Genomic DNA, 26287 nt, shown 5'->3' on the forward strand with positions numbered 1-26287 from the left:
TGCATATTGACTGCAAAGGAGTTGCCACCACATCTAGTTGCCATGTCAGACAAAGTCCTACAATACAGGTCCTCAGAGTGGATTTAGGGGATTCATCATTCCAACAAGTTCAGAAGTATTTTCATAATAATATTAAGTTATTATTTGCTTGTTATGTTTTGTTTTAGTAACAATGTAAGAACTCATCTTCAATAATAATAATAATTACAATTATTTATTGATGAGAGAGGTAACTCACAACAATAATTACAGTGATATTTTAAAGATGATAATGATACCTTTTATGGCAACTGACAGTTAAAAATTACACCTGCAGAAATGACCTCATTTGGCTATCACATATTTGAAAGACAAATAATACCGAGCTACTACACATATTCTCATAATCTTTGTGGTAAACACTAAAAGATATTTGAAGTAGAAGCCACAGTGAATTGACTACACAGTTTTTTTTTATTTTACATTTCTATATCTGCAATATTGATTCTTTTTCTGAGAATTTCCATTTCCTATTCTGCTTATAATCTAAATATATTTTTAAAAGATAGCTCATAGGGCACTACATTTCACTGGTCTATAGTATCCTATTTGAGAGTTCTGAAACTCCTTTATATATTCTGGAAACACATCTTTTTCCAGATATAAAGTTAACAAATATTTAGCCTAATTTTTTTAAACTTTTTGTTCTTTAAATAGTGGCATTTAAAGAGAATTGTTTTAAACTTTCAAAGTCCAATGTTTTCATGTTTTTGGTATTGAGTTTCTGATATCAATGTCATATATAAGAAATCTTTGCATTTATTCCTTCACTGACAAGTATGAAGTCCTGTATGATGTTTATATTTCACAGATGTCAATCATTTCTTCCAGAAAATTTCCTTATCTTCCTAGTTTCATGACGGGTTTTCATGAAAAGTTGTTGAATTGTACCAAAGGTTCATTTTATCTCCCTCTCTCTCTCTCTCCCCCAGTGTGTGTGTGTGTGTGTGTGTGTGTGTGTGTGTGTGTGTATACAGACCTGAACAGATGGCTTTTTTTTGTGGCTTGTGAATAAGGTGAATTATATCACATGTTTGCAGTGGGTTATTAAAAATCAATTCATGGTTCCTGCATAGGTTGAATCAAGGAGTCAGCAGAGCTGTACTTGTTTCTGAAGGCACAGCAGGAAAATGCAGTTCTAGGTTCACCAGGTCATTGGAGGCCCTCAGTTACATGTGGTTCTAGAGAGCTACCATCCCTTGCTAGTGCTAGTGGGGACCCTCCCTCTCAGAGGCCTCTAATGACTGGACATAGGTCAATTCATCTTGAAACCAGCAATGTCTCCTTGAATCCTTCTCATGTGCCACAATTCTTCTGTCTTGTTTTCCTGCACACAGGACCTCACTATGCACTCTGTCACTCTCTGTCCATTGGCCTACATTATACTCAGATGTGTGTCCAGGGCCTACATTATACTCAGATGCCTACAGAAACAAGGACAAAGACAGCATGAGAAATTAGCTGCCTTTTTTCAATCAAAAATTAAGATGCCTAAAGTGGTAAACAAGACTATACTTTTCACTATTTATTTAACAAGAAGGCTATTGTAAAATAACTCTAGTCACAATATTCAGTTGCTTATTGTGCTATTTTACATTACTTTTATTAAAATTTTCTTTTAGTTTCTAATATAGTTTAGATCTGGAATGTTCTCTAAAGCTCTATATTATACAGATTCATTCCCCATGGTGGCACATTTGGTAAGCTGTTATCTTTTAGGAAATAGGTTCTTGTGGAAGATCTTTAGGTTGTTGATAGCATGCCCTCCATGGAGATTGTGTGACTCTGTACTCTCCCATTCCTTGGCCATGAGGTAATTGTTTTGTTCTCTGCCACATACTCCCATCATCTAATATTCTTTCTTGAGCCCAAAGCAATGGAACCAACCAATCAAAGGTGTAAACATCCAAAAGTGTATAGCTATATAAGATTTATTTTCTTGTAAGTAGATGATCTCAGGTATCTGGAACTCATTGGACTAGTGTGGTTATCAGAAGTCAATATTAATAGATAAGCAATCCTCAGAATTAACAACAAGTTCAATGAAGTCATGATGGAGGGGGTGTACAAAGTACTATACTATGTCTTATACCAGTAAGCCAGATGGACTACTTCAAAAGGCCCATTACTGCTGTTTACAACTTCCTGACCCAGTGCTGTCTAGATCCATCCTACCAGGTATACATTAGGCAATTCTATCTTGTGAAAAATAAACAAAAAAAAAACAAAAAAAAAACACAACACCATTGAAACAGAACATTGGAAAACCATGCCTGCATCCATCAAGATTCACACTGAAAGGGTTTCTTCCAAGAACAGCATACTAGAAGCTGAGGTTCTGACTCTATAAACAACAAAACCAACCACATTCTCCCTGGTGAACCTGAATGGAGTTCAATATTCATAAATGTTGAAATGTTCCCACACAGAACAAAGCATTGTAAGCTGTCTTCATGGAAGAGAGGTTTTAACATATCACTCATACAACTATTTTGGTCTTTTAAATTAAAAATCACAGATTATTCTCTTAATCATGTATTTCCCCTTTTCCAGATTATGTCTAGAATCAATCAAATCTATGTTAAGAGCAGACTGGACTATATGGTCCATATGAATTATTCTCAATTAGTTATTGGGTAAAAACTAAAGACAAGAATTTTATTGCTAGTTTGAAAAATAAGAATGGAAAGCTGGGCGTGTTGTCACAAATCAGTCATCTCCGCACTTAGGTGGCTTAGGAAGCAGACAGTGAATTTTTGACCAGCCTGAGATACACTGAGAGAATATGTCTAAAAACAAACAAACTAATAATAATAATAAAAAAGTAAGATTTCCATTCAATAGTTCTAAAGGGAGCTACTGTAAGCTCAAAATTATCCCATTTCAGTAAGATTACTTCAATTTATAAGAACTTAAGTATTGATTACTGAAGGAACATTTCTAAGTTATTTATGCTTGTAGTGTTTTTGAAAAGACAAAATGAGTTGTTTGTAACAAACTCAGCTCTTTGTCAATGAAACATTTTTAGCAAAATTAAAATTTGTTGTTCTAGATGAAACTGTAAGCAATATTGTTGAAGCCATTGAAGACCACAGTCTGAAAACTATTGTTAATTATTGCAGTTGTTAGTTTTCTCATGTTCTTTTAATTGGCTTAGTCTAATCTATTCAGTGGAGAAAACTCAGATACTTCAGCTTGTTAGAATTATGTTGAAGAAAAAAGTCAACAAGCCTATGTTGATGTAAATTATTTTTTTCCAGGACTCTAGAATATGAATATTCACATACTTGTATACACACCATGCACAGTTTAGCATTTATGAGAAGGTGGGTGTAAGTACTTTATTTTGATGCTTAACTCTCCCTGATTTTTTTAAATATTTTTTTTTGTCATTTTTATTTCTTTATTTGAGAGTGACAGAGAGAGAGGGAGAGAAAGAGACAGATAGAAAAGGAATGGGCGCGCCAGGGCTTCCAGCCTCTGCAAACGAACTCCAGATGCGTGCGCCCCCTTGTGCATCTGGCTAACATGGGTCCTGGGGAATCGAGCCTCGAACCAGGCTCCTTAGGCTCCACAGGCAAGCGCTTAACCGCTAAACCATCTCTCCAGCCCTCTCCCTGATTTTTTTATTCTGTTTTTGGCACAGGGAGGGGTGTCTTGCTCTGTAGGTCAGGCCAGTCTGCCTCACATTCCTCATGACTCCTCCTGCCTCCATCTCCCAAGTGCTGAGATTATAAGCATGAGCCACCATGTACAGTTTTAAGTCCCAGATCTTAGTCCTACTATAAACAGTTGACAGTAAGGAAAAAGTAGTTTCTAGATGACTAAGATTTAAGTTAATTTTAGAACACATATAATTCAAGTGTGAAAGAAGTAAGCAAAACTTGCATAAAGAGCATGAAGTTGAAAACTGCGTGGTTTTATTTATGGTAAGATAAAAATTATATTCTTTGGATTTTAACTGAGTAGTTTCTAAGGGCCTGGAATGAATACCAAGACTCATAAGCAGTAAGTTTTATCATTACTTCTTGAGATTTTAAGAAGTTGTTGCAGTTACCTTTGCATTGCTGGGATAAAGTACCTAACCAAAACCAGCCAACTGTAGGAAAGTTTTTTTTTCACTTACAATGTTGAGAGAAAACTTCATGCTAGCAGGGGAAAACATGGCACAAGCAGAGGCTGGACCTCACCTCTGTCACAACAGGTAAAAATAGCAGCAAGAGAGTTAGCTGAACTCTAGCAAGACTGGCTATAATATCCCTAAACCTACTCTCAACAACACACCACATCAAGAAAGGCTCCACCTCCCAAAATGCCATCAGCTGAGGACCAAATACTCAGAACATGTAAGTTTATGGGGACACCTGATACAAACCATTACAGGAATGAATGTAAGCTATTTGTGGTGATTCAAGCAAAAATAACACTTAGGAGGCTGAGGCAAGAGAGAAGATAGGCAGAGCCACATGGGACCATTTAGTCTCAAAAAAAAAAAAAAAGTCTTACAAAGAAGGGGAGAAGCAAGGGATGGGGGAAGAGTAAGGCCTACAGAAGGAAGAGCAATTACTATCTTGACTTCACAAATGGAAACCTAAAGCCCAGCAGCTGAAGGTTCAGTTGTTACTCCAAAGCCAGTGTCAATCATTCACTTTATGACTACTGACCTTTAATATGTACCTTATATTGCCTAGTGGGCATTTCTAAAAAGAACAAATTGCATTGAAAATCCAATGAACCCTTCTTTCTTGCATTTGTTATTATCCCATGGTACCAGGTTGGTTACCAAATTTGTTAATCCTGGAGGGATAAAGCTGACTTTGAAGAGAAGAACACTCCTTCAGCATACAGGCTTCATAATTTCAAAAGAGCCTGACTTCTTGCTATCCCAATACAGAACAGCTGGCCCAATATCAATGACGGTAATCGTTCAATCAATTGCAGGTAAATGGGTACTCTCTCTAGACTGAAACTTTAATTTATTTATGTCCCAGGTCTTTTTGCTTATACCAATCCATTTCTACATAAGTTATCAGGACAAGGGCAAACAGAACAGTAGTCCTCTCATGCAGACTACCTTAGCCAGTTCTGACAAAGCTCTCTTCCTTCCCCTCATAAGCCAACCCTACACAGTCCATAGTTATTTCTGCATCTCAGTCTCTCAAATACTGTCCAGAATGGTCTACCAAGCTCTTCTTGGAGCACTGTAAGGCATCTCTTAGATGAAGGGTTCAAATCATTTGATAGTCCTCCTGGAAATCAGGTCCAAATGACCAAAACCACAGTCATGTTTGTAACAGCAACAACCCCACTTTATAATACCAATTTTCTGTTGAAGTTACCTTTGTATTGTTGATATAAGTCACCTGACCAAAAGCAGGTGATGGGAGGAAAGCTGTTTATTTGTATTAACATTCCTGAGGGGAAGTTTCATGATAGCAGGAGACAGGTGTTGCATGAACAAAGACTGGACATCACCTAAGTCACAGCAGGTGCAACACTGCAGTATGAAACTAAGCCAAACACTGGCAAAGGGAAACATTATAATATGCAGAAGCCCACCCTCAACAACCGGCCTTTTCCATTAACCCTCTGCCTTCAAAACAGCTGAGGATCAAACACTCAAAAGACATGAGTTTATGGAGGATACTTAGTTTTAAACACTATAAAAATTTTATAGATTTGTCTCTCTATCCATGAGCTTCATGAATTCATTCAGCAAAGATTTTCTTAATGTCTACATGACTCAATGTAGAAAGAGCACTGAAAATTATTCTTTCTGAAATGAAGTCTAAAATATATCTCCTAAGACTGAGATGGAAAAAAAAAATGCTCCTAAGGAGACTTACAGCCTTCAAGTCAATGTTTAGACTGCTGAACAACCCCAAATAGTCTGCAAAAGGCAAGCAGGCTTGGGGAGTAACTGATGATGTTGGACTTCTGTGTTCTGAATGACACTTTAGATGACTTCCAGTCTTTGCCCATGTTTTCTTTGATTTGTTTCCATGGTCAGAGCATACCTCAGGCTTTTAGGCTTTCAAGTTATACAAAAACATACTTTCACTTTCTTTCAGAACTTCAGTTACTAACCATGCTGGTGCTTTGGCCCAGTTTCATTAAGTCAAAGAAGGTTTAAGCTTGACTATAATGAAGAGTTTTCCTTATGTGAATATACTGAAGACTTACCTTTCAGTCGTTCCTTTCTGAAATAATACTAAGTTATTTTCTTAGTTCACTTAAATCCACTTAGCAGCTCACAATTTTGAACCAATTACTGAGAAATATCCTTAGTGACAGGACTGTCAGTATAATTGCTAAGTTTATGTGAAGATAGATTCTTATCTTATTTTTAGTCTGTTTTACTGAAGTACAATTTATGAGCAATAAATTAACTAATTTTAAGTATACAATTCAAAGAGTCTTAACAAAATGTATGCAACAATGTAAGTACTAAAACTGTCATCAGAAAGAATATTAGCATTGCTCTCACCCTTTGCTGAAAATTTACCCCTGACAATTTATTGTTAACCCATGCCCCAATGTCCAACACTTAACTGTTGGTCTGTTCAAGTGTAACTCTGCCCCTTTTGGAAAATCACATATGTGTTGAAGCATTCTTTGCATCTAGGTTCTTTCACTTGACATAATATCTTTCAGATTTTGCTAAGCAGTAAAAATCCATTGGACATGTACATATATTTGGATTTATATACACATTATCTATAAAAACACAAAAAATAACAATTAAGTCAACACCTGAGTTTTGGCAGTTATTTCTGGACGATATAGATACTCTGTTTGCACTAGAGCTTTTTAAATTTTGAAATTGGATTCATTACAATTTTAATGTTCATTTCCCTGGTCAGTAATTATGTATGCATATTTTCAGACCACTGCTAATCCTTGTGTCATATTTGTTGAAATATATGCTCAAATACTTTGTTCACCATTTATTAGGTTGTCTATGTTTTTATCATTGGGTTTTAAAAGTCCTTCACATATTGTGAACAGGATTTTTTTTTATTTCATGTGACTTTTAAATACTTTCTCCCTAGTAAGAAGATTTTATAATATTTTATGAAGAAGAAAAAATATTGATACCTTTGCTTTCTGCATATTATTCCAGACATCTTTGGCAGGCAACATTAGGGATTTTTCTTCAGTGACTTATAGATGTTTTAAGATTTTCGCTAATACTTTTAAGTCTCATGTGCATTTGGTAAACTAGACTTCACTCCTGATGCTGTACAGTCTGGGGGTTTAGACAAAGGTACAATGACATGGATCCATCATGTTAGTATTCTATAGAATGAATACATTTCCTCTAGAACCTGCTTTCATGTGTCTATTCACCCCTCCCCTTCTCCTATCCCTGATAAGGCTAAACTGTCATTTCTCAATAAAACATCACTATATATCAACTGCAGGCGTAGATTCAACATCAAGGAATACCACACTCCACTAATGTGCCAAGATTTTATACCTCCTAAAATGAATATATTATTTTATCTCATATGTGAAACTTAAAATTACTCAGAGCCATCATTTAGTAAACAAACAAACCAAGGAATAATCACCAAATCTGAGGGCTACAGGTTAAATATAAAATTATTGGTTAAAACTATAATTTGATTTAATAGCTGTTTACTGCTGGTGTGTGTGTGTGTGTGTGTGTGTGTGTGTGTGTGTGTGTGTGTTTTGTGTGTGTGTATGTGTGTGTGTGTTATTTGTTAATATATAGGAGAATAGAGAAAAAATGTCCAAAAGTTAGGGAAAAAGGAAAATTTTATATAATATTATCACATTCTGATATTTTTAGATACAAGTAATAATCTTCCTTATACAAAATACAAATATTTACAAACTATGTGGTAAAATGGTGGCATCATGGAGGTATAAGGTATTATACTACTAGCAAACAAGCCTGCAAGTATGTAGGGAATGCATCCAAGATACAGCCTCTGAGAGTACAAGACTGCCTCACTCACTTAAACAAGAATCACACACTGATTTCATTGTTAAAACACTATTTTGTTTTTTTTTATATTTTTATTTTTATTTATTTATTTATTTATTTGAGAGTGACAGACAGAGAGAAAGAGGCAGAGAGAGAGAGAGAGAGAGAGAGAGAGAGAGAGAGAGAGAGAGAATGGGCGCGCCAGGGCCTCCAGCCGCTGTAAGCGAACTCCAGATGCGTGCGCCCAATTGTGCATCTGGCTAACGTGGGTCCTGGAGAATCGAGCCTCGAACCGGGGTCCTTAGGTTTCACAGGCAAGCGTTTAACCGCTAAGCCATCTCTCCAGCCCATAAAACACTATTTTGTTCCAGTGCTGTCAACCTATTGACTGGGGGCCAATCTCTACAAAAATCTGGAACAATGGCCCACCTACCTTTACCTAAAACCATCTGCAGTAAGGAACTTATTAATCTACAGGTGTGTTCTCCCTCCTAGAACATTCTTCTATCAGAAAAGTTATAAGCCCAGATAGGATAAACAAAGAGTTTATTATGAGATCAAGTCAGCACCAAATTGAAAGGCTGAATCTAAGTGGAGTTTGAGAAATGTACAACTCTAGCTCCCACAGGAGAATGAGGCTTAGGATTATATGTTTACCGTATGCCTGTCTTGCTTACCATTCCAAGTAATAAAAGCTTCATGCCTTTAGTCCCAGCACTCAGGAGGCAGAGGTAGGAGGATCTCCATGAGTTTAAGGCCACCCTGAGACTACATAGTTAATTTCAGGTCAGCCTGAGACAGAGTGAGACCCTACCTTGAAAAACAAAAACAAAAACAAACAAACAAATAAACAAAAAAACAATAACTTCCATGACTTTAGGCAGGTATATTCACTGGTTTGTAGTTATTTTAATCTAATTAATAAACATGTTAATTTCCAGTAGACTTCATTAATTTATACCTGAGAGAACATAAAGTGTTCATGTACTGACAATTAAAGTAATTTTGATCATTTTCCTATTTGTGAAGGATTTTAGATATTCAAGAACTCATTTTCTAAAGCAAAAACTTGGTACTTTATTCAAGGTTTATAAAGGCATTAATCTGTTCTATCTCATCATTTTTTCACATCCATTCACTTAATGCCTGTTTTGTGCATATCTGAGAAATTAAACAAATATGATATAGTATTGAGAACTACCTCTCTTTGTGTTGCTTAAAGTCAAGTGAGGAACACAGACAGATAAATAGATAAGGTCTCTATGTAAGAAAGCTTTCTGTCATGGTGATAAAATATCTAAAAATACCAATTTATGTGGAGGAAAGGTCTATGATAGGCTCATGATATGAGTTGTTTGAATCCACTATTACTTAGCCCTAATAGTATGGACCTGCAGTAGCTCAGTACTTTCTGGTAGGAACACATATCAAGGCATATCCTTTTACTTCATGGTGGCTGGCAGGAGGTAGGAAGAGATTAAGAAGAGAATGGGAGAGCAGATGGAATGGTCTCAATATTTCAGAGATATAATCTTACAGTAGGCTTGGCTTCCTAAAGGGTCCAATAACTCAAAATAAGACTAGTAAGATGTCTTCAGCCATTTTAGAGGTACAGTCATGATCCAAACCAGGGCACTATGAAAGTGCTTCGAAAGGAATAGTGAATTCTGACTGAAATCTATCACACAAATAGGTGATTGATTTTTTTTTTTTCTAAAGGCAAATGGTTTGGGTATCATTTTAGAATTGAAAGTAAATTTCTACTTTTGAAATACTGAATGATACATCCAAATTCCAAATAAACTTACATAAACTATTCTTTATTCCAAATCCACTAAATTGTTATATTACAATATTTTGCAAGTGCAATATTTCAAGTCTGTCACTGTAAACCAGGAAAAAGGAAACTGACAATTCCAAGCGAGCATGTGCACTAATGTCCCTTCTACTGTGTTTAGTCCTCCTCTCTACATCTTCTAGCAGAATTATGGAGGGGCAATAGAAATGGAAATAGGGTTAAAAGCACATCTCTTTCCAAGAACACAATGATGCTGGCTTTCATCCAAAAAATGCTGCCATGGGAAGATGTGTATTCTACTATTAATACACTACAAATCAGAATGTAAAATACTTGAAAATCAGCATAAAGATGATTTATCTCACAAAATTAACATTTTTTATTTTTTTGTTCAGCTTTTATTAATTTATTTGAGAGTGATAGAGAGAGAGAAAGAGACAGAGAGAGAGATTGAGAATGGGCGCGCCAGGGCTTCCAGCCACTGCAAACAACTCCAGACGCATGCGCCCCCTTGTGCATCTGGCTAACGTGGGTCCTGGGGAACCGAGCCTTGAACTGGGGTCCTTAGGCTTCACAGGCAAGCGCTTAACCGCTAAGCCATCTCTCCAGCCCTCACAAAATTAACTTTTTAAATCATACTAACTGTACATGAAATATTTAATATCCATTTATATATACACACTCACCACTTGATGATTAAGCAATGACTTGTTTCATTGCTCTTTTCTTTCTTAGCAAAAATTCAATGCTACAAAAATAAAGACAAAAAGGTCCACCAAATAAGGTAAAACCATAAAATTAAACAAAAACATAGTGAGGTCTAAGGTGCTAACATCTTTCAATATAGATTTTAATGTATAATATAATAATATATAATATAATATTATATTATATAATAATATTATATTATTATAATATTATAATATATAATCTATAGATTAGTGACAGGATTTTTTTTAAAAGGAGGCAAAAAGTTATCAGTGTACTGAATGAACAAAACTTCAGGGGCATACCATCACAGTTAAGATTTCATACAATGGTTTCTTCAATGTATTTGTAGAACTGTGTTCAAATATCAACTGATGTTGTACAGAAGAAACAGGAAAGAAATAAGGATGCAAAGGAGCAAATAAAGTGTTAAGAAGGAGAAAACTTAACTGAATGTACACTCAGACACACATGCAAATTAAATTATACATTGTTGTGTATGTGTGTGACTATTAGGAAAAAAATATTAGAAATAATTTAGCAGAGGCAATATTTAGACCTTAAGTAATGGACACAGGTGACATTTGGACCTTAAGTAATGGACATAATTAAAGTTAGTTAAATTTACATGAAAGTAAAAGTATTTTCACTTCCTTACAAATTTTCTTCAAAGAAAATTGATTATTTTATATACCAATTTATACATTAAATAATTAAGCATTTCAAAACTAGGATTCATGTTACAGATAATTACAAATTGAAGAGGGAGAAAGGATCTATTAATAGTCAATACCACAGTTAAATGCAGAGGTTTCCTTGACTTTGGCAACAAGCAGAATAATCTGCTGCTTTTCTTCTAACAAGGAACATTTGCTTCTATGTTTTAGGAGAGTACAGAACTAATTTTGGTTATACATTTCCTAACAGCATTAAAATGTCATGGAGAAAATTAGAGGTCAAAACAGATGAGGAGATGAAAGGGGAGATGAGATCAGAAATTCCATTTCACCTATCAATTTAATGGCATTTAGGAACTAATACTTACTATTTACAAAGAACTATGTAAGCAATTGGAAAATGATATGCTTGTATATGTAAATATACTCCTATAACATGCCCAAAGTTGGTAGTTATTTTAAAGTTAATTTCTCATTTCATGAGATTTGTGAAATAAGATCTTCATCTTGTTGTAAACACATTTATAACAAGATGGTACTTCATAATAAAAGACAACATACTCTAGCAAGTCTTTCCAAATTCTAGTGATAAGTACTATTCAACATCAACAAACTTGCATTCAATATTGCCAAGAAGACTCTTGAAGCTCAAACAGATTTAAACATTTCCTTATGTTTGGTTTGTTTACATGGTATATGTAGAAGTCATTTAAAAAACTGGGAGAAAAGTTCACATACATCAGAAAGGGACATAAAATTGGAAAATAATGATTTTCCCAGAATTAATTTCGGAATGTATGAGCATTCATGCAAAGACAACAGACAAGTTGAAAAAAAAAAAGTTTTTTGAAAGCTAGAGAATTGCTAATAGGTGATATGAAATCATGACTTATTTACACACCCAGTGAGAAGTTATATCAAACTATAATTTATATTTTCTTTTTCAATTTTAAGTTATAATAAAATATCATGTGATCATAAAAGGATGCCCAGCAATTATGGCTACACAGTTCATAAGCTTTGGACATAGACAAACCTAGGCTTGAAGTTATTAACATCTACTATTTGGCAATTTCCTCTCAAAATTCAGTGTTTCTTTATCTTTTTGAATAGGGATAACAAAAAAAAAAAAACTTGTCTACAGAACTACTATAAAGACTAAGCATACTGAGACTATAAAGCTCCTTGGCTTACCACGTTGTACACACACCGAGGTAGAAAACATGTCTCTGAAAGTGGCCAAAGAACAAGACGGCTCTTTATAAACAGTGGTGTGAATGGTGATGGGAAATGGAATCTTCTTGCTAAAATGGCCTGAGCAAAATAATACCTCATAAATTCTAGACCTACTTTGGCAAGATGCATCAAGATGCTTTAAATGGGCTTGACTGCTGCTTTCTAGTTCTTCATTTTAAGTAAATAAACACATATAAAAGTCCTTATAAGAATAATATTTGGGCTAAATCCACTTATTTGGATCAGAAATGCTGATAGTTATCAGCAGAGACTGACAAGTGATGGGGTAATAAATAAATAATATAGCACTGAGTGAGAGAGTATAAAATCAGTTTGGCAAAACCCGTACAGGGATAGCTGCACAGAGAACTGGAAGGAGTGGTGCTATCTAATGGAATAATTCTCAAAATTGCTAAAACAATATAATAATAAAGATAATGAGAGCAAGACCAGAATTGTCCCTGTGGTATCTCCACAGGTTAAAGAAAGGTGTTTCTTCCTAAGTATAGTTACAGAAATGTACTGCAGAAAAAGGCTTTGCTGTTTTGACATAGAACAGATAGTTCCATGTGAATGTGAATTTGTACAAGTGTGTGAAAGGATACAGATATGTGTGCTTGTATATCAGTAGAAAAATGATGGTGAGTGTGAGATGTGTGTATTCAAGTATGATTATGTATGTTGTATAGTATATAGACAGACCTCTACTTGATCTAAACTCCAAGTAACTGTTTCACCTTATATGAAATGTTTGTGAGTACTCATAATCTTACATAATCATACGATGCAGCTCAAAAGGCTGCCTTCACAAAAAGCATAAAGAAATATGAAACCATGTCACCCCCATGTAACTGAAAGTGTCCATTACAGGGTCAAGTTGTTGAAAGAATGTTGCCATATTTGCTAGGCATTTCTGAGACAAAGTATGCAGTGGTAGCTAGTGACTTGTTCACTAAATGGGCTTTGAGAATGGTAAAGCATTGGGTAATAAATATTTTATTAGACATATTTTTCTCCCAAAATGCCAAATTACCCAAGGGAATTGGGAATTCCTCTGTTTTGTAGGGTAAAACAAAGTATGCTTAGAAAGACTGGTTTTCTAAGATCATAAAGTTTAAAAAATGATAAAATTGGTATTTGAACCAACAGAAGTCCAACTTCAAAATTAACACTTATTGGCACTAACCCTTAACCATTTACCAGTGTCAAGAACTGGGAAACATAAATGCCTTGAGCAAAAAGAGAAGCTATAAGTGACCTACCTTTCATACATGCCCTATATAAGCCCACAGCAGGTCTGATGAGTATCACATAGTCTCTGACGACTGCTTTAGACAGTGCTCTTCTATTCAGATAAATTTGCATCATGACTGCATCCAAGAGCATTTATTATAAAATACAAGGTCTTTTCCCCCTTAAATTGTGTATCTCAATTTATCTAAGACATTGACATCACAACCTCTGGAAGGACGAGAATTAGTGTAGCAGAAATGCAAGGACAAAAAGGATTGACTGAAACATTTAATTTTCAGAACAGAAGTTTGATTATCGAAGCCAGCCTATGTGGAAAAGAGAAAGGATTTTCTTACAGTTGGAAGGCTGTTTTCCATACATCAAAAGTGAGAGCTGCCTAATGCTACTTCTGTAATTTGGGTGCCACATAGGATGTAAAGAAGAGTTCCTGCAAGTCTGGCAGACATCCCAACCGCCTGAAAGCTTGTTGATACCTAGCATGTGCACTCCTTCCCAAGACATTCACACTCAGTCTGGGGTGGACCTGAAAACTTTTATTTCTACCACGTTCTCCTATGATGTGCCATTTCTAGAAGACAGACACTCCAAGCAGCATTTGTGTAATGGAACTTCCTCCAGGTAGGTAAAGTGCCTGTCATGAAGGAAGAGAACAGGTTCACAAGGAGCATAACAAGGAGCATAACTAGGATGAATGGCACAGGAGCTTCTAAGAAGATACCAAAATCCTCCATCTGAGCCTTACAATGTAGAAAATTCAGATAAGCTAAGTGACAGAAAGTGGTCGGTTCTCTTTCCACCTTTTTCCATTGACTATGATGCAAAAACAGGGCAGTCAGAACTGCAAGGTAGCCGACAGAAGCCCTGGACACAGCTTCCTAATCATAGCTATATTGGCTTCTGTGCAGAAGATTCAGTTGTTCTTGTATGTCCTGGAAATGATGAAACCCGTCAGGATGAAAGGAAGTGAAAGAGCCTTGTACACTGGGTCGGGGAACTGTCCATACAGGACCAGAGAATAAGGATTTTGGAATTCACAAACTACAGTTTCTTGGATCAACTACTGTAAGACAAGGACAGCCTTAGGCTATGAGCAAATTAATGTATATGGCTGGATTTAGCCTTTCACAGCAGCTGGCTTTTGCTTGTATTTCATCATTTATTTGATAGCATATAAACCATGAAGGCTGCAAAATCCATAGGCAAAGTCTTTTCCACCTTCCAATAAATATCCAAACACTATCCTTCACAGCCAGACCTTGATGTGCAAGAACACAAAACACCAGGAGAGCACATCCCAGGAAAGCTCACTGAAAACAAAGTACACAGAGTACACAGACCTTAAGTACCTCCCTTTCCCTGGATGAGAAAAAGGGAATGTAGCTCTGCTCCCAGGGCCATCTTGGGAAGAATACAGAAAGGAATGCAGAATCACTCAGAGAAGAAACATTCCTGATGTAAAAAATGAACTTTAAGTTGACTGAGGACTTAGTGAACTATAACTAGATACCTCTGAAAGAGGCCAACATATACTACAGGTAGTCAAAATGGTTTATTTAGCAAAGTTGCTGTATTTTTTCTTGAAATCATAGTTATTGATGAATAAAAGAAAATGGTGTTTCCGAGGGTTATGTATAGCTATCTGCCTCATTATAGAAGAGAAAATAGATCATGTTATTGACAAATTCACAGAGGCATCCTAAAATTTGAGTCTAGATATAAAATACTTCCTTAGAGCACATTATGTCAAAAGTTAAATTTCCTTAATTCCTCATGTTCATTGTTCTTAGAGCACCTGTCAAATTTTAATCACAAGAATTCTTTATTTTTATAAAACTTTCACCCTTATAATAAAATCATAATTAGGAGTTAGTTAAAAAAAAAGAACTATCACTGTAAAAATCTGAGTTACAAAGTAGGTATTCAAATTTTATGTTGCATCTGATTTTTACTTGACTGGAATTCAAGTTTTTGCTATAAAACACCCTCATTAACTTGTCCAGTGGCATCTATTTTAAGCACTCCAATAGAAAAAGTCTGTTGCGGTTTACCACATAAATGGATAATTATTTTCAATTACGTTTTTTAAAAAGGGCCCCAAAGTTGTGTTCATATATTTCTCTTTCCAGGGGTCTATTGAGAAGTTCATCTGAATCGGTCTATAAAATGAATTCTTTTGAGTATTCCCCTCCATTCATTCCCTGTCTTTTTCTAACTTATCACACTATTGTAAAAAATAGAGACTCAACAGTACCAAGTTGCATTATAGAAGCAATTTCATCTTGGCTAAAAGTTCCCATTGAAAGTTTCTCAGCTACAAGAAATGAGCTGCAAGAATTTGAAGCTGATGTACACAGTCTGTCTGGTGAGAACCTTTACTGTATATGAGTACCTGTATCTCCAGAAGGGCAAAAAAGGACAGAGAGAAAGAAAGTAGCTTATCTGTCTTCCTTTGCAAGCCATCTTGAGAGAAAAAAAGGAAAGGAAACCTCACTTCCAGGAAAGGCACACAGAAACAAGCCATAAGCCCTGTAACCTGTATAAGAATGTGCTGAATGGGTTGAGGAACAGGGAGTTTGCCTGATAGAATTAATCTACTTTCTGGAGAGAAAACACCCAAATCCTGCCCTAACAAAGACAAAATGAAGCCCAAAAATCCATCTGCTTCTCATCTCAAATCACTGATGCCCAAGATAGAAGTGAGAAAAGCACACACTTCAGAAGTCTTTAATGAACTATTAATCTATTTAAAAGGTGTCTAATGAACTACTTAATGAATTCTTTGAGGCAAATGGAACAAATTCAGGAGAAAAATGTCCTAAAATGTGTTACTGCTGGACTTTTCTTAATCAGTCAACATGTTGAGATAATATGTACATATCTAAATGTACTTCATTTGGAGTTACTGCCTTACAGTTAGACTGCTTCCTGAGATACTAAAAGTTATACATCAAAGATCCTTTTCTTTGGTTTTAAGGTGAATTGGGTTAAATATATGGATGCATTTTCTTAAGCTTCTTATTTTTATTCAGTGGAGTAGAACACAATGTTATATGGACCTAGAAGAGGCTTTATGGGAATAGTATGTTTTACACTCAAATTCTGCATCATCTAGTCAATGTTCTATCAGGTATGACCTTGTTAGAGTCATGTTTGGATTACATTTTGTTACAGTTGAAACTTTTGGGACTTATCTTCTGGAAATCGGTCCGCACTCAAAATATAACATGCTATTACATCATTTAAACACAGCCCCTGAAACACTGAAATGCTTGCTTACAGGTCTGTTTAGCTCCTCATCAATTACCTCTCTATTTTTCTGCAAAGAAGACCTATTGACTTCTTCAGGCCTCTGTTAGTGGATAATGTCATGATACATACATGAAGTGAATAACAGGAAAAAGACCATCTGCTCTAAACACCCACTGGTTGCCTTCATATTTGTTGGTAATATCATACCTGGTTTTAGTGACAACATTGGTTATAGTGCCTTATCTAGTCCTAGGCTACAAAGTGGTCACTTGATCTAGACCTGGCCCATCATACTATTCTATTTTCCTCCACAGCAACTGAACAAATACAATACACGAGGCCACCAAAGATGAATTAAAGTACTTCCAGAAATAACTGATAAATTTAGTTAAGTGGCAGAATTGTAAATGTCTATCATTTATATAATGTGAACTAGTTTCAGAATGGATAGAAAAAGAGAAACCTAAAATGAGTAAAAATTAGAGAGAAAGATATAGAAGAAAATGGGATTCATGGAGAGGGGCAGGAAGGCATGGATATGAGTTAGAATTAGAATGAAAATGGACTCAGAAGCTACAACCAGGACTTTCATCTTATCATTTCAGTCTCTGCTTTCAGGTAGCCCTGACATAAAATAATCTCTTGACTTCCACAGTACATGGACAAATTGAGGTATGGTGAAATTAGTGTGTATCCTGTTTTACTGACTCAAGGTCCTGAGTAGTACTTTGTGACCTCAATATTAAGATATAGCTACCTATACCTACAGTTGTTTTCCCTTTTATAATGAAGGTTAAAATTATCTTGGAAAGGAAAAAAAGCTCAATGGGAACTGGAGAAAGTAGGTAGCCTCCATTCAAGAGGTAGATGAGACTCTTCCTGTTCTCCATCATGGCACAGGACCAAGGTGAAAAGGAGAACCCCATGCAGGAACTTTGCATCCACAAGCTCTGCCTCAATATATGTGTGGAGGAGACTGGAGAGAGACTGACCCGGGCAGCCAAGGTGTTGGAGCAGCCCACAGACCAGACCCCTGTGTTTTCCAAAGTTAGATACACCATCAGGTCCGTCGGCATCAGGAGAAATGAAAAGATAGCTGTCCACTGCACAGTCCGTGGGGCCAAGGCAGAAGAAATCCTGGAGAAAGGTCTGAAGGTGCGAGAGTACGAGTTAAGAAAAAATAACTTCTCAGATACTGGAAACTTTGGTTTTGGGATCCGATCCAGGAACACACTGGCCTGGGCATCAAGTATGACACAAGCATTGGTATCTACGGCCTGGACTTCTATGTGGTGCTGGGTAGGCCAGGTTTCAGCATAGCAGACAAGAAGTGCAGGACAGGCTGCATTGGTGCCAAACACAGAATCAGCAAGGAGGAGGCCATGCGCTGGTTCCAGCAGAAGTATGATGGGATCACACTTCCTGACAAATAAACCATCCAAATGGCCAATAAAATGTTTTCTGTTACATGTTAAAAAAAAAAAAAAAGATGTAGATGAGAGACGTGAAAGGAGAGAAAGAGTATTCTACTTGGAGGGGTGAGTGTGACTGGCCCTGTTTTGACATCACCCCAATCCCAATACATACTTCTTTCTCTCTAACCATTTTCCATGTCCGGGCAGCCATGACAATATTCAAAAGTGAGATGCGATCTAAGGATGACTAGAGAGAGCTTCTTTTGAAAGCTCGTTTTTCTTGAAAGAGCAAAGAAGGGGTGGGAGGTAGGTAAAATGTCCCTGGGCTGTAAGACCCTTTTACCCTTGCTGACCCAGAGTTCCCCTTTCCCTGCATGGAACAACAAAAATGACAGGAAAGGTACAGCAGGCATATATCAACCTGAAGTGACTAACATGAGAACAAAATTTAAAAAAATAAAATAAAAATTTTTTAAATGGTGAAGCCAAGAGTCAGAAAGAGCTTGGTTACTAAACGCATCTCTGAGAAGTTACGTATCCTCTGACCTGCCTATGTACTTGAACTTTTTTTCTTATATAAGTACTAACAGTGTGTTTAAGACTTAGTAAATTGTATGTTCTATTACATGAGTGATTCTAAAACCCTTAGCAAGGATGTTAGAAATGATAGAACATATTTGAGCAGAAATTAGAACTGATATGCCATATTTAGTGCTTACAGAATTAATGAATGGTTTTTCTGGGCAGGGGATGGGGGTAAGGCTTATGCTGAAACAGTTGTTGACGACTAAAAAAATGATCACACAGAATAATGAGCAGGCTCCTTAATGTGGGCTTGGGGGCAAGAAACACTGAGAGTTGAAACTGGAAAGAGTTTAGAACTAGAATGCAAAGGATTTGAAATATCACCCTAAGGGTTATATTTTTATTAAGGATAGCACATTTAAAGTTTCCACATCTATGAATGAAACAATGAGGTTATTATTTAGTGATTGTGAGAAGAACATCTAGAAATTCTGTTCCATTACCCTATATACCAGGAGGAACTTCAGAGGATTCTACTTAGCATTGCTTCTGTGATCTCATGACTCTAATTTCACTTCTGGAAAGTTTATTTTAAAAATAGTAAGTGGTAGCTGGGCATGGTGGTACACTCCTTTAATCCCAGCACTCTGAAGGCAGAGGGAGGAGGATCACCATGTGTCAAGGCCACCCTGAGACTACATAATGAATTCCAGGTCAGCCTGAACTAGAGTGAGACCTTACCTTGAAAAACAAAACAAAACAAAACAAAATTGTAAGTGGGCTATCATATTCACAGATTTTAATGAGTTATTAGACAGCTGAAACCACCTCAGTCCCATAGTAGACAGGTGCATGCACTAGCTAATTTCCATATGCTAATGATAAAAAGTGAAGTTCAAGTTTTCTTCAAAGAGATGTCAAAAACAGGAAAGCATCTTACATGAAGAACTTCCAATATAATTACAATAATAGGTGAGGTCAGGGGAAAAGATTGAGTAAATGAAAGGCAGAGGGAGGGCTAACAAAATCTAAGAGGGTATAAATAAATCATATGGAAACCTACTTTTCTGGACAGTGGAACACTCAGGAGTATTATATTGTTACTAGAAAATCTTCAGTGCCAGGAACATGATGGCTTGCAGAGAGTTATTGGCCAAGGAGGTCACTGACGGCACCAAAACTTTATAGGCCATTGCCGATTCCCTTGGTTTCCCACCAGTAATAGATGGTAAGACCTTACTGATGAAGATTCCACATACTTGTGCTGCTAGGTCACTGAGAACACCTGCTGGAGTTGAGCTTAAACATTCTCTATGTAGACCAGCTGACAGAAATCTGGAAAAAGCTACAGTGCATGTAGTTTATTGAGAGAGAGAGAGAGCGAGCGAGAGCAATCACCAGTGAAGATACTCAACAGTCAACACTGCAAACCTTACATTTGGCCAGCCAGACCAAATGAGCCAACAGGTGCAATAGTGGCACATCTGTTATGGGGGAACCGACCACCCCCTAATTTGACTGGAGGCCTGCTCCATGGGAGGGAATACATCTCTGATACTGAACACCTACAACAGGGAAGGTCATGAGTCCTAGGTGTGTAACATCTGCTACTATCTAGCTAAATGTATATACTATGCTCACCAAACTGCCTAGTAAGTACTTTTTTAAATGTTCATACCCGTATATTAATGCTACTCTCACTTTTGATTAGAGAAGCTTCACTTTTCAGATGGCAGTGATCTTGGGATGACTCAGAAGGCACCATGGTGCTGAGAAGAAGTGACAGATGAGTGCTCAGCACTGAAATATCTTCCAAGGCTCAGGGTCCATTGCAGAAGAGGTGGCAGAAAGAATGTAAGAGTCAAAGGAAGGGTAGGACTCCTTACAATGTGCTCCTACAGACACAAAATAACCTGGATATCTATGACCTCACAGTGTCTGACACTACTTACACAGGACCATCATAATAGAAGGAAAAGTTCATGACATCACAATAAAAGAAAAAAAATGATTGACGGGGTAGGGGATATGATGGAGAGTAGATTTGCAAAGGGGACCATGGGGGATGGAGGGAATTACCATGGGATATTGTTTACAATCATGGAAGTTGTCAATAAAAAAATGAAGAGAAAAAAAGAATAGCAGTTATGAAAGTAAGTACAAACATCTTCAATAAAAGTAGAAACTAGAACTGGAGAGATCACTTAGTGGTTAGAGTGCTTGCTGGCAAAGGACCCAGGTTCAATTCGTCAGCACCCACGTAAAGCCAGATGCATAAAATAGCGCAAACATCTGGGGTTCATTTGCTGTGGCTAGAGGTCCTGGCATGACCATTCTCTCTACCTCTCTATCAGCATCTCTCTTTCTCTGTTTCAAATATGTATATATTTTTTTTAATGGAAACTAGATAACAAATTTGTGAGGTGGTTACTTCCTGGATCTTATGTTAAACAACTCATTTTTTTATATTATTATTAGTGATTATTTGGTAAAATATTAAGGCAGACAGTTCCACTTTCCCACTCTCCTGACAGTAGAACTAGTGGGTAACACTCCCACTATCCTGAACTGATGGCCCAACCCTAAAAATGAATGTGCCCCACCTGCATATTTGCATGCCTATAGGATACAGGATGCTTGCTTTGTGGATACATTATTCCATTTGCAATCACTCCAAGGGGCACACATGCCCCCATGCTATGACTTCTCTTCATGTAAAGTCTGCTTTTCAGAATAAATCATCTGTATGCAAGCTGACAGGCATAATACCTGATGGAGAAGAGCAACGACCAACTTCCCTCTCCTTGCTCCTTTCAAGTAGAAAAATCAATTGTAGATGACCCTTCTGATCTGATTTTTTTTGACACATACACAAAGGAATAACTTTTGCTTTTGATCACTTAAAACAGAAACTGAGGTAAATATTTTTTCCAAATACTTTTGCTATTTTTCAAGCAGAAGTGTTCTTTTTTATCCCTCTACCTTTCAACCATCCCCAGAAATCCTTTTGAAAATAAATGTATTTCCAGTTCATTAAAACCAGTGTGCTATAATGATATGTTCTTTTATAATTTGTCATGGAAGAATATATGCTATGTAGATTTCACATATTACCTTTTATACTTAAATATTCTCCTTTAAATCTTCATGGAAATAAACTGAATTCATTATTCATGAACCTGATTCACAAGCTGTTAAGTGTGCACAGGAAGTCTATTTCTAAATTTCTTCCTTATTTACGGGAGTAGGAGAGTATCTTTTCCTTAGATTAATTTCATTTATCAAGGGAAGTTTTTATTGTTATTATTACTGTTAGCAAAAATTTACCTCAGACTTCTAGAAAATTCCAACTAGGAACATACTGCTGTGCTGCGAAAATTAACCAAAACCGAAAGTGCCATGGAAAACAGGTGGACAAACTCCTACATATTTCCAAGGGAGAAAAGTGAAATCTAAGGACAGAAAGAAAACTGATCCAATGAGAATGTATGTTCTTTCAAGTTTATTCTTCAGGTCTGCAGAAGGAATTACAAAAAGGCATCATCTCTTTGTTTTATACTGAGGAATTTAACTTTGTTTTACTTTGCTACCAACATGGCACTCTGGCACAGTCATACATATTTCTAAATTTTCTGTTCCATGTAATGAATACTATGCACATTTCAAATTAAGAAAATGAAAGTAATTTCAAATATCTGTTTCTATTATTTTTAATGTAATGACATTTTATATTAACTTTTTCATTTGGTTCATGGGAAAGTATCCATTTAAAAACTTGTTTTTAATTAAGACCCTGAGTTAGAATACAGTCACAAAATTCATTTCTATTTGTTTGCTTTTATCATTATGGTTCAATGGGCTCTGAGCTATTTCAGTATTAGAAAGTGGACTTAACCCCCTCGACAGTCCTAAAGTAGTTTATAAACATAAAAATCGCTTTTGTATATCTTCATTCCTCTTGGAAAATAAATTACTAGAGGAAACTATGAAGCCATATTAAAAAAAAAAGACAGTCAATTGTTAAGCTCTATAGCAGCAGTATTTATTTCAAATATATTAATTGATTAAAAATAAAAAGTCATACATGAGGGGCTGGAGAGATGGCTTAGTGGTTAAAGCACTTGCCTGAAAAGCCTAAGAGCCCATGTTTGACTCTCCAGGTTTCATATAAGCCAGACGCACAACGGGACACAAGTGCACAAGGTCTCACATGTGGAAGGGTACATGTATCCAGAGTTTTATTGCAGTGGGTGGAGGCCCTTCCATGCTATTATTAACTCTGCCTCTGGCATAAAAATAAATAAATAAAAAACAAATAAAATAAAGCCAGGTTGTTGGGCTTGCCTCAAAATAAACACGAAAATCTTCAGGATTAAATTTTCAGAGTGTGTTTGCTTACACTATAGCCATGAATAATTAAAAAAAAAAACAAAAAAACTAGAGTTTACAAATTGCTGGGGACTAAAAGAAGTAATTATTTACATAAGCAAAATGCAAAAATAAGAACAGAACACTGTGAAAGTTACAACTATTTTGAAATTGTGATTCATGTAAAACAAACAGCACTCTGAAATCTGCAAAATCCTGTAGATGCACCCAGAGCTCTATTGCCCTATTAACCAGACTCCTGCTCATGCCTTTGAGATCTTCTGCTCGACATTCTTATTGCGTGTGTTCACCTTACCCCTCCCCAGTCATCACCCATAGACTGGCCCAGTCTAAAAAGTGAAATCAGGCAAGAAGAGCTACTTCTAACCAACATTTTATTTACAAGTGAAATCACTATGGCCCTTGTCCTGGACAACCTCACCTATGTCAGGATGACTGAGGACTGAGGGCAGAAAGTGTTAGGAAAGTATTTTAATTATAAAAAAGTCATTATTTCCAGTGTTTATTAATATATGTATAGCAGAATTAAACAGGCAAAGGGACAGATACAAATACAGGGGAAACATGTATTAAAAAAAAAAGAAGATACGCTCTTCTCCAGAAAATTTCTCATGATTTTTTGGCAATAATTTAAAATAATTCACTTAAGATAGATTATCTAAGAAATAATTCTCAGTGAATGTACCTAATCACAAAAAAAAAAAAAAAAAAAATCACCACATCGTCTTACTCATCTACAGCACCTAACCTGAATCTACTCAAGATACCTTAAGTACCCAGCAAGCACCTCATGGACTAAACACTAGGATGGATGGAGAAGGAGGGGAGGGCATTGAAGAGATAGGAAACACTAATCTAGACCCAAATGACAATGGTACCATATAATTCTACTTCCTAAAAGTCAGCTCAAATGGCTGAACCTCTACCAGACCCTCACAGGAAACACCTGAACCACAAAACACTGGAGAGGTTAGGATCAAATCTAACCTAAATCTTCTACATTTTCCCTCCCTCCCTCTCCCTCTCCCCTGTATATTAGTTATCTGTTTCCTCATCTTCTTAGTGAGCACTGACCTATAACTCCCAATACCAGTGTGGGGCTATCATCCACAATTAGCTTTTTGATCAAAGAAACATAAAAGGTTTCCTAAAAGAATGACAGATTTCTGTCAGAATACTTGATGACCCACCAAAGGACAGTGGTAGGACCCTATTGCTGAAGACACCATATACAGCTGACACCTAAAATAGAATGGCATGGCTGGAAGGCAGGAGAGAGTCAGTCCCCAGACAGTCAGTGTATCTAGTGCCAGAAGGTGCTTCATGGGCGACTGGGGGAAATGACCAATATCTGCCCAAGCAACTCATGGCAGAACCTAGGTAGCAGCAAATAACCTGTTGTGAGGCCCACACAAGTGCAATAGTGGCACACAGCCATGGGGGGGGATCCGACTGTTCTTGATGTGGCTAACTGATCCCCTCAGTGGTATGAGATCCATAGCTGGAGCTGGGAAACAAGTCAGAACCATACGCAAACATAAGCCCACTCTCCAATATCAAGCTACCATCAATCATGGGGTATAAGAGGGCCTACACCTATTAAACTCTCTATCAAAAAAGTGTTATCTCAATTTTCCAGGTGCTAACTTACTCTCCGTTGGGGAATCTGCTTCTCTTTTTCAGGTAGATGCAGATCCTAAGGAGAGAGCTGCCCCAACATACCTCAAAAGGGGCCCGACTGAAACTAAGGACAATTGGCAAAACAAGCAAGGGTGAAGTTTTCCTGATGAACCAGATACCAGCACAAAGGGGAAAGCAACCAACACAGAGAAAAATCAACTCCTACCAAATCAGAGAGCCAGAGCCTCAGAGGCCCCCAAAACCTCAGCACTGAAGCAGACCAAAAATGAACCCAACATGGCTCAGGGAAATTTTACGGAAGAGGGGGCGGAAAGAATGTCAGAGTCACATGTTGGGTCATGATATGCAAAGACATTTATCGTAGCAGTAACTGTGGACTAACTCTACAATGCACGACCCATTTACATCAACAAGGAGGAGCCAATGGGGAAGGGGTAGGCCATGGATGAGCCTAATAATGATACTAAACTGCCTGTATTTGGTGAATACAAAACTAATTTAAAAAAAAAAAAAACTTTTAAGGAAAAACCACCACTACAGACAGCAGATATAATCAAATATGTCACTGTCCTCAATTGTATTGCTATTAAGATCTACATAGGTGAAGAAAGACTCAAAAACAAATGCATCTGTTATTATTCAAATGCAAGTATTCACAAAAAAATAAGTCTACTCAAATTTTTTTTTTAGGTCTTTGATTTTATTTTTAATTTAATTTATTAGTTTTCTTTTCAGCAAATACAGGCCGTTTGGTACCATTGTTTAGGTTCATCCATGATCTACCCCCTCGCAATGGAACCTCCTTGTTGATGTAAATGGGTCGTGCATTGTAGAGTTAGTCCACAGTTATTGCTACGATAAATGTCTTTGCATATCATGACCCAACATGTGACTCTGACATTCTTTCCGCCCCCTCTTCCGCAAAATTTCCCTGAGCCATGTTGGGTTCATTTTTGGTCTGCTTCAGTGCTGAGGTGTTGGGGGCCTCTGAGGCTCTAGCTCTCTGATTGGGTAGGAGTTGATTTTTCTCTGTGTTGGCATCCTTCCCCCTTGTGCTGGTATCTGGTTCATTAGGAAAACAGCACCCTTGTTTGTTTCTCCAGTTTTCCTTAGTTTCAGCCAGGGCCATTTTGAGGTATGTTGGGGCAGCTCTCTTCTTAGGATCTGCATCTATCTGAAAAAGAGAAGCATATTCTCCAACAGAGAGTAAGTTAGCACCAGGACAAATGAGATAATCCTTACTTTTTTTTATAGAGAGTTTAATAGGTGTAGGCCTTCTTGTAGCCCATGATTGATGGTAGCTTGATATTGGAGAGTGGGCTTGTGTTTGAATGTGGTTCTGACTTGTTTCCCAGCTCCAGCTATGGGTCCTGTACCACTGAGGGGATCAGTTAGCCAAATC

The 26287-nt window shown here is 36.8% G+C and overlaps 1 protein-coding gene and 1 pseudogene across 7 annotated transcripts in view; one reads left to right on the forward strand and one right to left on the reverse strand.

Annotated features, from left to right (window-relative positions):
- Slit2 (slit guidance ligand 2) overlaps positions 1-26287 on the reverse strand; it is a 370481-nt gene that overhangs the window by 230806 nt on the left and 113388 nt on the right. The gene's annotated exons all lie outside the window — the stretch shown is intronic.
- Positions 17807-18380, forward strand: LOC105943853 (annotated as a pseudogene).

Source organism: Jaculus jaculus, chromosome 11 (genome assembly GCF_020740685.1).
Source record: "Jaculus jaculus isolate mJacJac1 chromosome 11, mJacJac1.mat.Y.cur, whole genome shotgun sequence".
Classification (NCBI taxonomy): domain Eukaryota; kingdom Metazoa; phylum Chordata; class Mammalia; order Rodentia; family Dipodidae; genus Jaculus; species Jaculus jaculus.